At 39.2% G+C, this 15,784-nt stretch overlaps 1 pseudogene; it reads left to right on the forward strand.

The window, feature by feature from the left end:
- Nucleotides 1–921: 921 nt before the first annotated feature.
- Nucleotides 922–5,030, forward strand: LOC141522851 (heat shock cognate 71 kDa protein-like; annotated as a pseudogene).
- Nucleotides 5,031–15,784: the final 10,754 nt, after the last annotated feature.

Below are 15,784 nucleotides of genomic sequence, written 5' to 3' on the forward strand. Positions count from 1 at the left end.
CAACTCCTCATATATCTTGGATATATAATATTTATCAAAGAAATTTACTAAAATATATTTTTTGTACTTAACTATTTTCTAAGTTTAACTATAGATTTTCTTTTTTGCAAAATTATTTCTTCTTCATAATTTTCAAGTGAATGACTGAGCCTAAAAGTGAGGGTTTATGAAGGTCTCCTTAATTAGGAACATTGCTAGGCTTCTGTTCTCATTCATCCTTAGAATCAGATTGATTAGTATAGAGGAGAAGCTCTAGTCAGTGGGAAATGTTGCTTTTAGGACTTGGAAATCTATATTCTATTCTGTTAATGAGAGTCATAAAATCAAGATTTAAAACTATGAAAATCATAAATGCTATTATTATTTGTGTTTTAGTATTTTCCATCTGATAGGATCTTATTATTATTGTGCAAAGCTCTGATTTCCTTAGAGAGGGAGAGTGGAAACTTAAAGAAAGGAATTCTAAAAGGCAGGGGTGAGTCCATTCCAGGGATAGGGACAACCTAAGGAGAGGTGGGGATTAAGCCCAGGACTTCTGAACTCCAAATCTAGCCCACTAGCTAAAATGGTATTTTCTAAAACAGTACATGTATGTAGGGGAGCTTAGATTGGAGATCTCATTGAGGCAGAGGATTATTGTGAGTAAATGCTCTTTAACAATGAAAATCAGCAATCATTCCACAACTTATATGTCTGAAGGTTGTCTCAGGAAGGTGCTGGTAAATATTTAACAACTGGCTCACCTTCTTTGCCCCCCCACCCCAGTTTCAGGACAAATTTGTATTTTAACCTACACTATCAACACTTTGAGTTTAGAAAATCAACAAAAAAAATCAAGCCCAGAGTGTAGTGATTTCCATTACAAATGCTCAAAGTTGAAAAATTAATAATTGGTATGGGAATTTAAGGCTCTCACCAGCAATGGAGAGATTAGGAGACTTCTCCAAGATCACACAGCCAGTATGTGTTGGAGATGAGACCTGAACTCAGGTTGTACTGATTTGGAGGTCACTCTTCTATCCACTAAACCATGCTGCCCAGAGTCTTTCCTGAAAAACTAGTTATTATAATAACTGATATATATATATATATATATATATATATATATATAATGCTTTAAGGTTTGAAAAATCTTTTAAATATTTTTTCATTTGTGTCCCCAAAACAATTCTGTAAGATAGATATAAATATCATTATTTCCATTTTACAAAGAAACTGAAGCTCAGATTAAATGACTCACCCATAAATACCCAAATAGTGTCAGAGATAAGATTAGAACCCAAGTTATTTTTGATTCAAATCCAATACTCCAGTTTACCACTGCTCCTTCTAGTCTCTATCTCAATTTACTTATTTTAAATCCTATTCATTAGTATTACTTAGAATGACTTTTGTTCCCTCCACTGATTAGCTATCTATATTGACTTCAATTATTATCTATGCTGGAATCATTTTAAAGGGTTCAAGTATAACAACTTGTCAAATTTTATCATCCTCCTAAAATGACATCCTTCTGCTTGTGATCCAATTAGATCTTAATATCATTTTCTGGGTATATTAATGAAGTTCAGGTTCTCTGAATTCAGAAGAAAGAACATCTCCAACTTCAAAGAGAATGTTTCATAGTCTGAAACTAAACCTCTTGTTCTCCTTTTATAAGATAATAGATTTGGTAAAAGAAGGGACTTTCAAGGTCATCTAATTCTACTCAAAGAGAGCAAGTGACTTGTCCAAGATTACATAGGTGTAGCAAGCAGACAAGCTTGCTACCTTGGGATATTTTGTACAGCTAGGTTGTTTCTGAGTTACAAATGGCCTTGTACTGTATAGTATGAAAAAGATGATTTTTTATTTTAAACAAACCATTACTTTGAAAAGTTCAAATTTCAAGGCTCTTAATGACTTGCAAGAAAGAAGTATGATTTTTTCCCCCTTGAATGCCTTATTTATCTCAGGTGTTTTTCCTGATTAACAGAAATAGTCTTGGAGAGGAAAAAGCAGTGTTTCTCAGACTAAGGGGCATGTTGCTCTTAGATTTTGAAGACCAGCCTTTTCCATCTGGGCCCCTCTTCCTACAAACCATATTCCTTCCTAAGAATCTATTACCAAATGGGGCAGTTAACAGATCAACTTGAACAATCTCTTTCATTAGGGCTGGAGAGCAGACAAGAAGACAGGGGTCCCAGGAAACCAAAAAGTGATCATGGTCATAGTTTGAGCACCAGTAACCAGATGGAATCTTTTTTTTCCTTTTATAATAAAGCATTAATTACTGATACCTGCTCAGCCTGGTTTAACCTCATATCATGTTGTTTTCCATAGAAACCAGAGTATCATAAAATAACCAACAGAATAAAATATTAAAAATTACATCCTATGCCAGTAAATAGCTGAATAAAACAAGCTTTGCAAGCAAATGCATTTAATTTAATAAAGTACAAAATAAGGTACCTTAGATTTGAACAACCTGCAGAGTAGCAATTGATATACATTTCATTTCCAGCTCACAATAATAGCAGTTCATTAATCTTCCATTTGTAAGGCATAATATGGGAAAAGAAAATGCCATTTTAAGCCCAGATCTACTTAACAGGCCCATTTGCTATCTACATAGCCATCCCATGCAAGCATTGCTTTGCTAATGAATTCTGTTGAAAGAGAAATCCATGGCATTCACAAGTCCCTGGGTTTTTTTTTTTTAGCTAAGAATAGCTTAGGATCATATGATCTGAGCTAAAAGGGGCTTCAGAGACCTTCTAGAATAATTCCTCATTTTACAGATGAGGAAACTGAATCACTGGGTAATTTTAGTGACTTCCTCAAGTTCTCAAAGGCAATTTATGGTATAGCAGAGATTTGAACCCATGTCTTTAGACTCCAAATCCAGTCCTCTTTTCACTATATCATACTCTTCTTTGACTTAACAGTTTGGAGACTTGAAAGACAAACAAGACAATGAAGGGTAGGGGAACTCTTCCTTAAAAGGGGCTAGAAGATTTGAATTTGAGTTCTTTCTATAGATCTGCCTATTTCTAGTTGGTTGGTTTGTTTTTTTCACAAAGTTTTAGTTTCTGCAGTTGGCTCATTGATGATTCAGAGCACACTGCTACTCTGATCACAGCATTTGTGACTGTCTTCCCAAGGTAAGCTTTAGCAATTTCTTTCATCTTGGTCAAGACCATAAAGGATACTTTTCCTGGGTAAAAACTTTTGGTCTCCCCTTTGTACTCCACTTGAATCTGAATCATTCATCACCATGAGAGGCCATTGCTTCATGTCTAACTAAACAGCTAAATCTGCAACCAATCAGAGATTTGGCATCAAAAAACATGTTGGTGGGGTCCTTTGCAACTTGATTCCTTGCAGCATGCCAATTAAACATTTTGTGTCAGTGAAGGTAACATAGATTGGGGTGCAGATCTCCACTTTCCCATGTTGGAAAGCTTCCACATAGTAATAAGTGATGCCAAGATCAATGCCAACTGTGGGTTGCTAGAGAGTCGGCAATCATAGTTGATTGCTGTGGAGGAAAAAAGGACTGATTCCTGTGCTGAATGGACCCATCCTCATTTTATGATGCAGAAACTAAAACTTAGTGAAAAAAAAAAAAACAACCCAAAGTACCAGCCAAAGTAGTGTGCTCTGATTCATCAAAGAGCTACTATTGCTTATGACTTGTACAAAAAGTTTGCTGCCTAGAGAAATGTGTTGATCTTTGACCTTGGAGGTAGAACTGTCAATGTCTCCATTCTTACCAATGAAGAGGGCATCTTTGAGGTCACATCCACAGCTGAGGACACCCACTTGAGTGGAAAGGACTTTGACAACCACATAGACAAATATTTCATTAGAGTTCAAGCAAAAGCATAAGAAGGACATCAGTGAGAACAAGAGGGCTGTTTGCCATCTGTGCATCCCTTGTGAATGTGTAAAGTGTACCCTCTTCCAGTATCCAGAATAGTATTGAGTTTGACTCCCTCTATGAAGGTGTCAACTTCTATACATCAATCACCTGAGCCCACTTAAGAAGAGCTGAATACTGATCTTTTCCGTGACACTTTGGACCCTGTGGAATAGGCATTAAGAAATGTCAAGCTAGATTAATCACAGGTTCAGGACATCATCATGGTGGGTGGTTCCACTTACATCTCCAAAATCCAAAAACTTCTACAAGACTTTTTCAATAGCAAGGTGCTCAACAAGAGAATTAATCCTGATAAGGCAGTTGCCTATGGTACAATTGTCCAGGCTGGCATTTTGTCTGCAGATAAATCTGAGAATGTGCAGGACTTGCCACTTTTGGATGTCACTCCTCTTTCCTTTGGAATTGAAACTGCCAGTGGAGTGCTGACAGTTCTGATCAAATGTAATATCACCATTCCCCCCAAGTAGACATAGACCTTTACCATCTGAACAATCAACTTAGTGTGCTTATTCAGACTTATGAAAGTGAGAGAGCCATGACAAAGGATAATAACCTACTTGGCAAGTTTGAGCTCCCTCCAGTACCCAGGGAGTACCCTCAGACTGAAGTGACATTTGACATTGATGTAAATGACATTCTAGACATTTTTATTGTGGATAAGAGCACAGGCAAGGAGAACAAGAGCACCATCACCAATGGCAAAGGTTGTCTGAGCCAAAAAGACATTAAGCATATGGTCCAGGAAGCTGAGAAATGCAAGGTTGTGGATGAGAAGCAGAGAGACAAGGTGCCTTTCAATGATTCCCTTGAATCTTATGCTTTCAACATGAAGGCTACCATAGAGGATGAAAAAATGCAAGGCAAAATAGGTGATGAAGATAAACAGAAGATTGGTGAAAAAGGTAATGAAATAATCAACTAGCTGGATAAGAACCAGACTGCTGAGAAAGAAGAATTTGAGCATCAGCAGAAAGAATTGAAGAAGGTCTGCAACCCCATCATTACTAAGCTGTACCAGAGTGCAGGGAGAAAACCAGAAGGCATGCCTGGTTCTCAGGGATGGAGCAGCCCTATTTGGAGGTGCTTTTTCTGGATTCATCATTGAAGTGATTGACTAAATGCACCAGAAGAAAGAACATTCCACACAACTTTCCAAAAATTGAAGGACTTAAAATTTGTAGCCAAGGCAATGGCAGTTTAAAAGTAACTTTTAAGCTACTGTATAAATCTGGCCATTTTGAATACTAGAATGTATGCAGAAGAAGAGAAATGAACAACATTGCACTTTATCAATACTGTAAACAAATGGAAATGCAATTCATGCCCTGGAGAATATATTTTAAACTGGCACCCTTCTAAAATAATTAAATATTTAAACATAAATAAAATAAGGATAAACAGATTACCTACCCTACAGGGTTGTTGTGGGGAATGCACTGCATAAACTTTACACTGATTGAGAAATATGATGTATTGTAACGCTTAAAGGGAAATACTTTCAAGGGAAAGTTGTTGTATAACTTTGTTTAGTGTTGTTTTTTTTTTTTTGCAAGGCAAATGGGGTTAAGTGGCTTGCCCAAGGCCACACAGCTAGGTAATTATTAAGTGTCTGAGATTGGATTTGAACCCAGGTAACTCCTGACTCCAGGGCCAGTGCTTTATCCACTACACCACCTAGCCGCCCCTATTGTATAACTTTGAACAAGTCTCTTGAACTTTCTGAACTTCAGTTTCCATGTTTGTAAAAAGACAAGGAAAGGTGGCAAGGATTCAATAACCACTCAACCTATGTTCTAGATACTATACTAAATCTTAGCAATAGGCACACAAGTAAAAAAAAAAAAAAGATAATCCCTGACCTCAAGAAACTTAAATTCTAAGGGGGGAGCCAACACACAAAAGAGTTGAAAAGCAAGGGGCAAAGGTAGGAGTGGAAGTGAAAAGTGCCTGGTAGAGAACGTTCTATGGAGTTGAGAAGGCAACAACAACCTGAAGAGGAATAAGACTTGGTTGGCCTAGGCCTCCTCTTTAAAGGAAAGTTTTGGGGGAAAAAAACAGATAATCAAAGGCAGAGGCTATAGGGGCAAAGATTGCTTCCAGTAGTAATTCAGGTATGGAGATAGTAGAGAAAGTCCTATGGAGCTGTCATCAGTCCAGCCTGGAGAAGAATCAAGACACATGCTAATAATATTCCTTATACTATCTACTTCACAGAGCTTTAGTGAGGATTAAGTGAAGTCATATATGTAAAATTAAGTTCATGGGCTGCAATTTTTCAAAGAAATTTTATTGACTCCATTCTTGTAACAGCAAAAGACCATCTTTTACATACAAATATCTTACCAGAGTTGCTATATGACAATGAAATTTCTACTATAATCCTGTCTCTGAGGATCTAAAGATGAGCATCACCCAGAGAACAATGGAAAGATACCTGGTAGTTGTGAGTAGTTAACTAATAAGAAACTCCAAAGAGGAATTGCGTGACAGAAAGAGAAGTCAATGTGGCCATATAGAGTGAAGGATGACAAGAAAATGACCAGAAGATCCTTGGGATGATAGGAGAAAGCAAGACATTGGGTGGAAACCAGGAACCTGAGGTGAAGGAGCAACAGATGAAACAGAGCTGAGACTCACCTGCCACAACCTCACTGCACATCCCTGAGAGGGTGGAGCCCACCAACACCAAGATGAAATTTTGAGAAGACATGAATGAGAGCAACACAGAATGGGTATGCATGTATGGGTTGCTATTTGAATTGTTAAGGAAACTCAAATCATTGGAATCATGAATTCATTTGAGTATTATAGATTAAAGTTGAGTACTATTTAAATATGAGTTACTGTAACTACACTGAAGCAATTGGCTTCCATTTTAATAAAGTTCAGATACAGTATAGGAATTTTGAAAGTCTCTTCAAGCTTCTTAAAATTAGATTCTCCATAGATTTACAAATGGGTCCAGTAACATTTGAAATTTGGCATTGTGTATCCACAAGGCATTTTTAGTATGTAAAACTAAAAGCATATACATTTTTTTCCACCTCATTGCATGAGTTCTATCTTACATCTACCAGAGTTCAGGCACAAAACCCCCAGCTGACAGGCATCCTGGCATTTCAGTAATTAGCTTAAAATGAGGCTGATTTGTCCTGCTGCTGACTTCCCTGAGGGCATAATCCGGGAACTGGTTATCAGGTAATTCAACTAGCAGGAAGAGGAACACCTGTTGCATCTGCTAGCACTCTGATCACACCCCTATTAAAGCAGGATGAATAATTCAGTAAATACCTCCTGCTTAGACAAGACAATCAAGTCACCAACTTCATGAGTGACTAGTTGAGTAATAAGACTGCCAGGTTACTGGCATTTCCTTTATTTCTTTGAGGTCTTTGATGGAACCTGATTTTCATCCATCTATGGTACTAAACAAAGTAGATCTATAATAGGTGACCTCTTAGTCAGGTCATCAGTGTTCCAAGTCTGTTCTTTTGTGACAAGAATGTTATTTCTCATCTGAGAAATGGCAGCCTCCTAATTAGAGTGTAAATTTGGATCTCTTCCTATTAATCTAGCTGTTCTATTGAAATAACTTAGTGAGTCTCATTTAACTCTCTAACTGGAAGCTTTCCAGGGCTATTCCTTCCCCAATACCTCTAGACTAAGGACAGAAATTTCTAGGTCCCTTAGGCATCCTGTTAATAAATGATGCTGAAGTCTGATGACAGAAAGCATCCCATGCAGTGTGTGAGAGCAAGAGTGAAGAGAGCGAAAGCAGGGGGGTAAGGAGAGGATAAAAGGAGGAATAGAATAAAATCGAGGAGAGAAGGACGGAGAGAGGAGGGGGAAAAAAAGGGAGAGAGAATTTGAAACATTTCATCTAGTTTCAGCATTTCTTAATATCTAGAAAAGCTGGCCTCAAAAGACATATTTTCTTTAACCCCTGTAATGGTATTCAACCCACAGAGTATATTTCACTATCCCTACCTATCATTGGTTTTCAGGTTTACAATAGAAGGTATGAGTAACTTTGAGTGGCAATGTGTTGTAGTGACTAGGATAGTGGACTTGAAGAGGAGAAAATCTGGTTTCAATTATCACCATAGATACTAATTATGTCATCCTGGACAGATCACTTGACCTCCCTGTGTTTTTGTTTCCCTATCTGTAAAATGAAACAGTTGAACTTGATGGCCTATCAAATTCCTTCTAGCTCTAGGATCTAAGCTACAGAAGCTATAGGAAAGAAATCTTCCTATTCTGTGGAAAATGCAGCTTGAAGTAAGCTCTGCTAGGGAACCCAAGGCTACCCTTCCCTTTCTTTTTCCATTCCTTATCCCTTACTACAAGATGAGGAATGAGGAAGGCACAAGGTTCCTCCAGATAACTAGCCATTCTTTGTGTCTGGAAAAAGGAAATCATAAGGTTTGGGGCAAGCAGCATCGAAAAGTGCCCTCAAACCAATAAAATTGAATTTTGTGTGGGAACAAGGACATTCTGAGACACAAAGCTTGGTGATAAGGAGAAAAAACCCTTGGAACTTGACTCTCATGGATAGGATATAGCAGGAGAGGTGCAGATTGGGGCAGGTTAGAAAAGATCATCTCTAGGAGAAGATGCCAGGAGAAGGGAATTGGTAGTTTCCTACTTAAGATAGGTATCCAGACTAACACTGGTCATCCTTTTCCTACTATATCAGACCACTGGGATCAAATGGTTCTGGAAAAGATAGTGAGTCTCTGTACAACACTCCTTACTTTAATCTAAATTATATGAATGACATGATGTCACTACTTTGATATCTTCTTCAGGAATGAAGGACAACTATCTAGGCATACTTGATAACTAGGGACTAAGTCTAGTTATTACTAAATTGTTAGAGTATAAATGTCATTGCCCTCTAAATGTTGGTATTCTAGAGATAAGAACCAGTTCCCTGGCCTTAGTTACAGCTCTTTCTGTTGCTAGGGGAAAAACAACAAAGGATGCTGCTTCTCATCGAGATCGTTATACTTGGTTGTAAAATAATCACCTCCTCGGTGGTCAGATTAATTTATGTTTTTTATGCAAGTTTTGTTTTAAAACCTTTTTTTGGTTTTTTAATTTTAAAAAGTATTTATTGAGGGGGTGGAATCAAGATGATGGTGTGAAGGCAGCATTTCCCGGGAACTCCACCCCCCCCCCCAAATTCCAAAAGCCATCAAATTATGACTCTAGCCAAAATTTAGAGGGCAAAACCCACAGAAAGACTGAGTGATACATTTTCCCAGTCCAAGATAACTTAGAAGTTCTGTGGGAAAGGTGTGTCTCACCAGGACGGGGAGTTGGAAAAAGCCCCAGTTGCAGTATGGCCCAGGAACAGGGGCAGGGAGAGAATTCTGCTACACCAGGATGAGTGTGGAGTGAGGGAATACCGGCTGCAGAACCTTCAATGAGAATCAAGAATCCGGAGAAACCAGCCTGAACCTCCAGAACACAACCCACAGACAGTAGGGAGTCGGGGGAGACTGCAGAAATTTCTCTACTCTCCTTGGGGGCAGGACTCTGCTGTTTACCCACACTCAGATCTAGGTTGCAATTTGGCCTTCCATACTAAGGTAGTGGAGATTCTCCTCACAGCTACAGAGCAGAGGGCAGTGCTGTGGTCATCTACATATCAAAGCACAGGCAAGAGAGCATAAGACCTTGGAGGAATAGAGGTTCCAGTGTGATTTCCCCCCCCAAAATTTCCCAAAACTTTGGAAATGCTGTAAATTAGTCTTGGGTTGAGGAAAGGAATAAACAGAAAAAGAAGAATCTGACCATAGGGAATTACTTTAGACCCATGGAAGATCAAAACATATACTCAGATGATGACAAAATAGAAGTTTCCATATCCAAAACCCCCAAAAGAAATAGAAAATGGGTTCAAGGGTGGCTAGGTGGCACAGTGGATAGAGCACCAGCCCTGGAGTCAGGAGGACCTGAGTTCAAATCTGGCCTCAGACACTTGATAATTATCTAGCTGTGTGGCCTTGGGCAAGCCACTTAACCCCATTGCATTGCAAAAACCTAAAAAAAATTTTTTTTTAAATGGGTTCAGACTATGGATGAGTTCAAAAAGACTTTGAAAAGCAATTAAGGGAGGTGGAAGAAAAATTGGGAGAAGAAATGAGAATGATGCAGAAAAATCATGAAAACCAAATCAATACCTTGGTGAAAGAAATACAAAAAAATACTGAAGAAAATAATATGTTAAAAACCAGTTTAGGCCTAATGGAAAAAGGCAAATGAGGATAAGAATGCCTTAAAAAGCAGAATTGGGGGGCAGCTAGGTGGCACAGTGGATAAAGCACTGGCCCTGGAGTCAGGAGTACCTGGGGTCAAATCCAGTCTCAGACACTTAATAATTACCTAGCTGTGTGGCCTTGGCAAGCCACTTAACCCCATTTGCCTTGCAAAAAAAACTAAAAAAAAAAAAGCAGAATTGGCCAGCTGTAAAAGGAGATAAAAAAGATCTCTAAAGAAAATAACTCCTTCAAATGCAGAAAGGAACTAAAGGAAGCTGATGACTTTGTAAGAAAGCAGGAAGAAATAAAACTCTGCCAAAAAAGCCAAAAATTAGAAGAAAATGTGAAATATTTCATTGGAAAAACAACTGACCTCGGAAACAGATCCAGAAGAAATAATGTAAAAATTATTGGGCTATCTGGAACCAGGAAAAGAACCTAGACTTCATTTTTCAAGAACGAATACAGGGGGCAGAGCCAAGATGGTGACAAGAGGGAATCGTCTCTTAGGAGCTCTCTTTTAAAACTTATAAACTAAGGACTCTACATTTTCAAGAGACAGAACCCACAGAGGGATCCAGTGAGGCAGTTCTCCAACCCAGGGTAACCTGGAAAAGAGTGGAAAGGCTCTGCTCCACAGGGTTGGAGGGGTAGCCCAACAGAGAGAAGGAACTTCAGCCTCCTGGAGGCAGTCCCAGAATGTTGGGAGCCAGGGCTCACTGCAAGCAGGGGCAGTTTCCTGATCTACACCCTGGGGAACACTAGGCACAACTTAGGGGGATGGGGAAGGGATACCTCTGCCAGAGTGAGCATGTGAAGCCCAGCCCTCAGGGCACATAGCAAGCAGCTTGGCAGCAGCAGCCCAGATCCAGGAACAGGAAGGAGAAGCCGGTAAGCAGGAGCCCCCAGGGTATAAGTGCTGAACCTAGGGAGGGGAGTGGAGAGAGACTGCCGAGCTCTGTCCTTTGTCCCTGGAACAGTACTCTGGGGTTCCAACCACATTCAGATCCTGATTGCAGTCTAGGCCCCCCCATAGAACAGCAGGGGCCCCCCACCTCAGCCCTGTGGCAGAGGGGTACGCTTGTGGTCATTCAAAGACTAGGAAGGAAGACAGAGCTTCACAAACTGAGGTCCTTGTGGGGGTGTCCCACTAATAATCAAAAGATCAGGAAGCATCCCAAAACCAGGCACAGGCTGGGGAAATGAGTAAACAGAGAAAAAAGAGGAACACCATTGAGAAATACTTTGCCTGTGATCCCAAGAAGGATCAAAATACTCAATCTGAAGATGAGGAAGCACAGTCTTCTGCATCTAAAGACTCCAAGAAAAACAGAAATTGGGTTCAGGCTATGACAGCTCAAAAAAAAGACATTGAAAATCAAGTGAGGGAGATAGAAGAAAAATTGGGAAAAGAAATGAGAGAGATGCACTAAAAACATGAAAAAGAAGTCAGCAACTTAGTCAAGGAAATCCAAAAAAATGCTGAAAAAGATAGCATAGGTCAAATGGATAAAACAGTTCAAAAAGTTATTGAGGAGAAGAATGTTTTCAAAAGCAGAATTGGCCAGGTGGAAAAAGGGATAAGAAAGTTCTCTGAGGAAAACAAATCCTTCAGACAAAGAATAGAACTGAGGGAGGTTGCTGATTTTATGAGAAATCAGGACACAATACTTCAAAACCAAAAGAATGAAAAATTAGAAGAAAATGTGAAACATCTCAATGAAAAAACAACTGATGTGGAAAACAGATTTAGGAATTATAATTTAAAAATTATTGGAATACCTGAAAGTCATGATCAGGAAAAGAGCCTTGACATCATTTTCAAAGAATTACTACAGGAAAATTGCCCTGATATCCTAGAAGCAGAGGGCAAAATGGAAATTGAGAGAATCCACCGATCTCCCCGAGAAAGAGACCCCAAAAAAACAGGATTATTATAGCCAAGTTCCAAAACTCCCAGGTCAAAGAAAAAATATTACAAGCAGCCAGAAGGACACAATTCAAATATCATGGAGCTGCAGTCAGGATCACACAGGACTTAGTGGCAACTACATTAAAGGCTTGTAGGGCTTGGAATATAACATTCTGGAAGGCAAAAGAGCTCAGAATGCAACCGAGAATCAACTACCAGCAAAACTGAATGTCCTCTTCCAGGAAAAAAGATGGACTTTCAATGAACCAGGGGGATTTCAAATGTTCCTGTTGGAATGGCCAGAGCTGAACAGAAGGTTTGATCTTCAAATCCAGGACTCAGGTGAAGCATAGAGAGTGGAGGAGAAGGGGAAAATATGAGGGACTTAATGATGATTAACTACATGTATTCCTGTATAGAAAAATGATACTGATAATACTCATATGAACCTTCTCATTTAATAGAGCAGGTAGAAGGAGCTTTTATAGATGACGCACAGGAGAAAGCTGAATTTGAAGATATAATGGTGTAAAAATGGAGTCAATGATAAAAGGGAAATGTAATGGAAGAAAGAAAAAGGAGAGGAGGAATAGACTAAGATATTTCATATAATAAGATTTTTCTTTATTACAATGAGCTATTGAAATGATATGGAAGGGGGAAGGCAAGGAGAAATGAGGGACTCCGCTCTCATCAGAGGTGATTCAGAGAGGAAACAACAGATATACTCAATGGGGTACAGACATCTGGAGTAAGAAGGAGAGAAAGGGGACAGGGGAAGGCAGGGGGATGTGAATGATGGAGGAGAAGATGGGCCATGGTGGGAGAGTGGTCAGATATAATACATTTTCTTTTTTACTTCTTGCAAGGGACTGGGATTGGAAGGCCTGTCGGGACCATAGGGCCAGGTGGATGTTGGGCCTAAGGGATGGTAGGGGGGCTCAGGGCCTCTTGGCCCCAGAGCTGGGGATCTATCTACTGCACCACTCAGCTACCCTACAGCAAAGACAAAATGAAAGGAGAGAGAAAAATATAGTACATGGTAGTTGTGAAGTACAAATGGATGGAGTTGCGATCAGCAATGGCAACAGTGGAAAAATATGGAAGTAACTTTTGTGATAGACTTATCATAAAGAATGTGATCCACCCGCAACAGAGCTGCTGGTGTTGGAACACAAACTGAAGTACATTTTTTATTATTACTATTTGGGGGGGGGGGGGCAGATTGCAGGGCAAATGGGGCGGGTCATCTGCCTAAGGCCACACAGCTAGGTAATTATAGGGTGTCCGAGGCCAGATTTGGACCCAGGTGCTCCTGGCTCCAGGGTCAGTGCTCTGTCTGCCACCTGGCCACCCCCTACTATTATTATTATTATTACTATTTTATTTTATTTTGGGTCTTTTTCTTTTTTTGGTTTTTGCAGAGGAGTGGGGTTGGGGTGGCTTGCATGGGAGTCACACAGCTGGGTGATTCTTGAGTGTATGGGGCCGGATTTGGGCTCGGGCGCTCCTGGCTCTGGGGCCAATGATCTGTCCACTGCACCACCTGGTCATACCTACAATTATCATTATTTTTTATTTTAATTTTAATTTTTTCCTCTCCCTTTATCGCTCACGTGGGTCCATATGGGGGGGGGTTATTATGTTTACTCTTTTTTTTTAAGTGTTTTGCAAGGCAAACAGGGTTAAGTGGCTTGCCCAAGGCCACAGTTAGGTAATTATTAAGTGTCTGAGACCCGATTTGAACCCAGATACTCCTGACTCCAGGGCCAGTGCTTTATCCACTGCGCCACCTAGCCGCCCTATGTTTATTCTTAAACAAGAATATTTTAGTAATGTATAAAAAACATTATTTGTACAAAATAAGAATAAATGAATAAATAAATAAAATGTTAAAATAAAAAAAAAAGAACTAATATAGCAAAATTTCCCTGAGGTCCTAGAAGCTGAGGGTAAAATAGAAATTGAGAGAATCCACCGGTCACCTCCTGAAAGACATCCCAAAAGAAAAAAATTCCAGGAATATTATAGCCAAATTCCCTAAACTCCCAAATCAATGAGAAAATTATAAAAGTTGCCAGAAACAAACAATTCAGCTACCCTGGCTCCATAGTCAGGATTACACAGAATCTGGCAGCATCTACATTATGGGTTTGTAGGGAATGAAATATGATATTCCAGAAGGCAAAAGATCTTGGTTTACAACCAAGAATCTACTTACCCAGCAAAATTGAACATCCTCTTTCAGGGGAAAAGATGGACTTTCAATGAAACAGCGGACTTTCAAACTTTCCTGTTGAGACAACCAGAACTGAACAGAAAGTTTGATCTCTAAGTACAGGACTCTGGTGAACCATAGAGGGGGTAGAAGAGAAGGACTAATATGAGGAACTTAATGCCATTGAACTGTTTGTATTCCTGCATGGGAAGAAGTTATTCATAACTCATATGAACTTTCTCATTTATAAGAGCTGTTAGAATAAGTATATATAGACAGTGCACAGGAAGGAGCTGAATATAATGGTATAATATAGTAAAAAGATGGAGTCAATGGGTGATAAAAGAAAGTACTGGGAGGAAGGGAGAGGATATAAAGAATAAGCTAAGAAATTTCACATAAGAGTCAAGAAAAGGAGTTGAAAGGGGGAAGGCAAGGGGGAATGAGTGAGCCTTCATTCTCATCAGAAATGGCTCAGAGAGGAAATAACACACACTGAATAAGGTATAGAAATCTATCTTACCCTAGATAAAAATGAGAAGAAAGGGATGGGATAAGGGGGAATGGGGGGAAGAGGGGGACTAGGTGATAGAAGAGAGGGAAGATTGTGGGAGAGGGTACTCAGATACAACACACTTTTAGACAGGGCCAGGATGAAGGGAGAGAGAGAGAGAGAATAGAATAAATGAGAGTGGGGAGGAATAGAGTGGAGGGAAATACAGCCAGTAATAGAAATTATGGGGAAAATATTGAAGCAACTTTATGATGAAGAAGGCAGCTCACCCCAGAGACAGAGCGATTAGAATCTGAACACAGACTGAAGTACATTTTTTTCTCTCTCTCTCTTTCACTATTCTTGAGGTTTCTCATCTTCTTAGTGGGGAGGGTGTTTTATGTTTACTCTTATAACAAAATTATTGTAATAACATAAAATAAATCTGGATCCTTAAAAAATAAAAAAAAAACCTGAAAAAAGGTATTTATTGAGCAATTATTATGTGGAAAGGCATAGTGATAGATGCTGGGATGGAAAATTTGAAAAGAATGGTTCCTACAAGAAGTTTACAATCTAATCGTTGGATATAACATTTACGCAGATAAGTATATTATTAAACAGATTGGAAGATGCATTAGAGGAATGCATATAAAGTGCAAGAATATTTGAAGAGGAAGAGGATTGTATTTCCCAGAAGTCTGAAGAAGTGGACAGAATAGTAGAGCTATCAGAGGTCCTGGGTTCAAATTTTATATCTGTGACTTACTCATTAGACTTACCTAATAGAAAGTCTTTTCGTCTTTCTGCTCTCCTGTTTCCTTATTTGTAAAAATGAAGGAATAGTACTATGAACTCCAATGTTTTTTCCTAATTCTAATTCCTATGATTCTAAGGTAGATTCTGATTCCTTCTGGAAAATGTCAAAGAAAATCATCAGCTGGATTTCAGAAAAACTGAAAGATTT

The sequence above is a fragment of the Macrotis lagotis genome, chromosome 4 (assembly GCF_037893015.1).
Source record: "Macrotis lagotis isolate mMagLag1 chromosome 4, bilby.v1.9.chrom.fasta, whole genome shotgun sequence".
NCBI classification, from domain to species: Eukaryota; Metazoa; Chordata; class Mammalia; order Peramelemorphia; family Peramelidae; genus Macrotis; species Macrotis lagotis.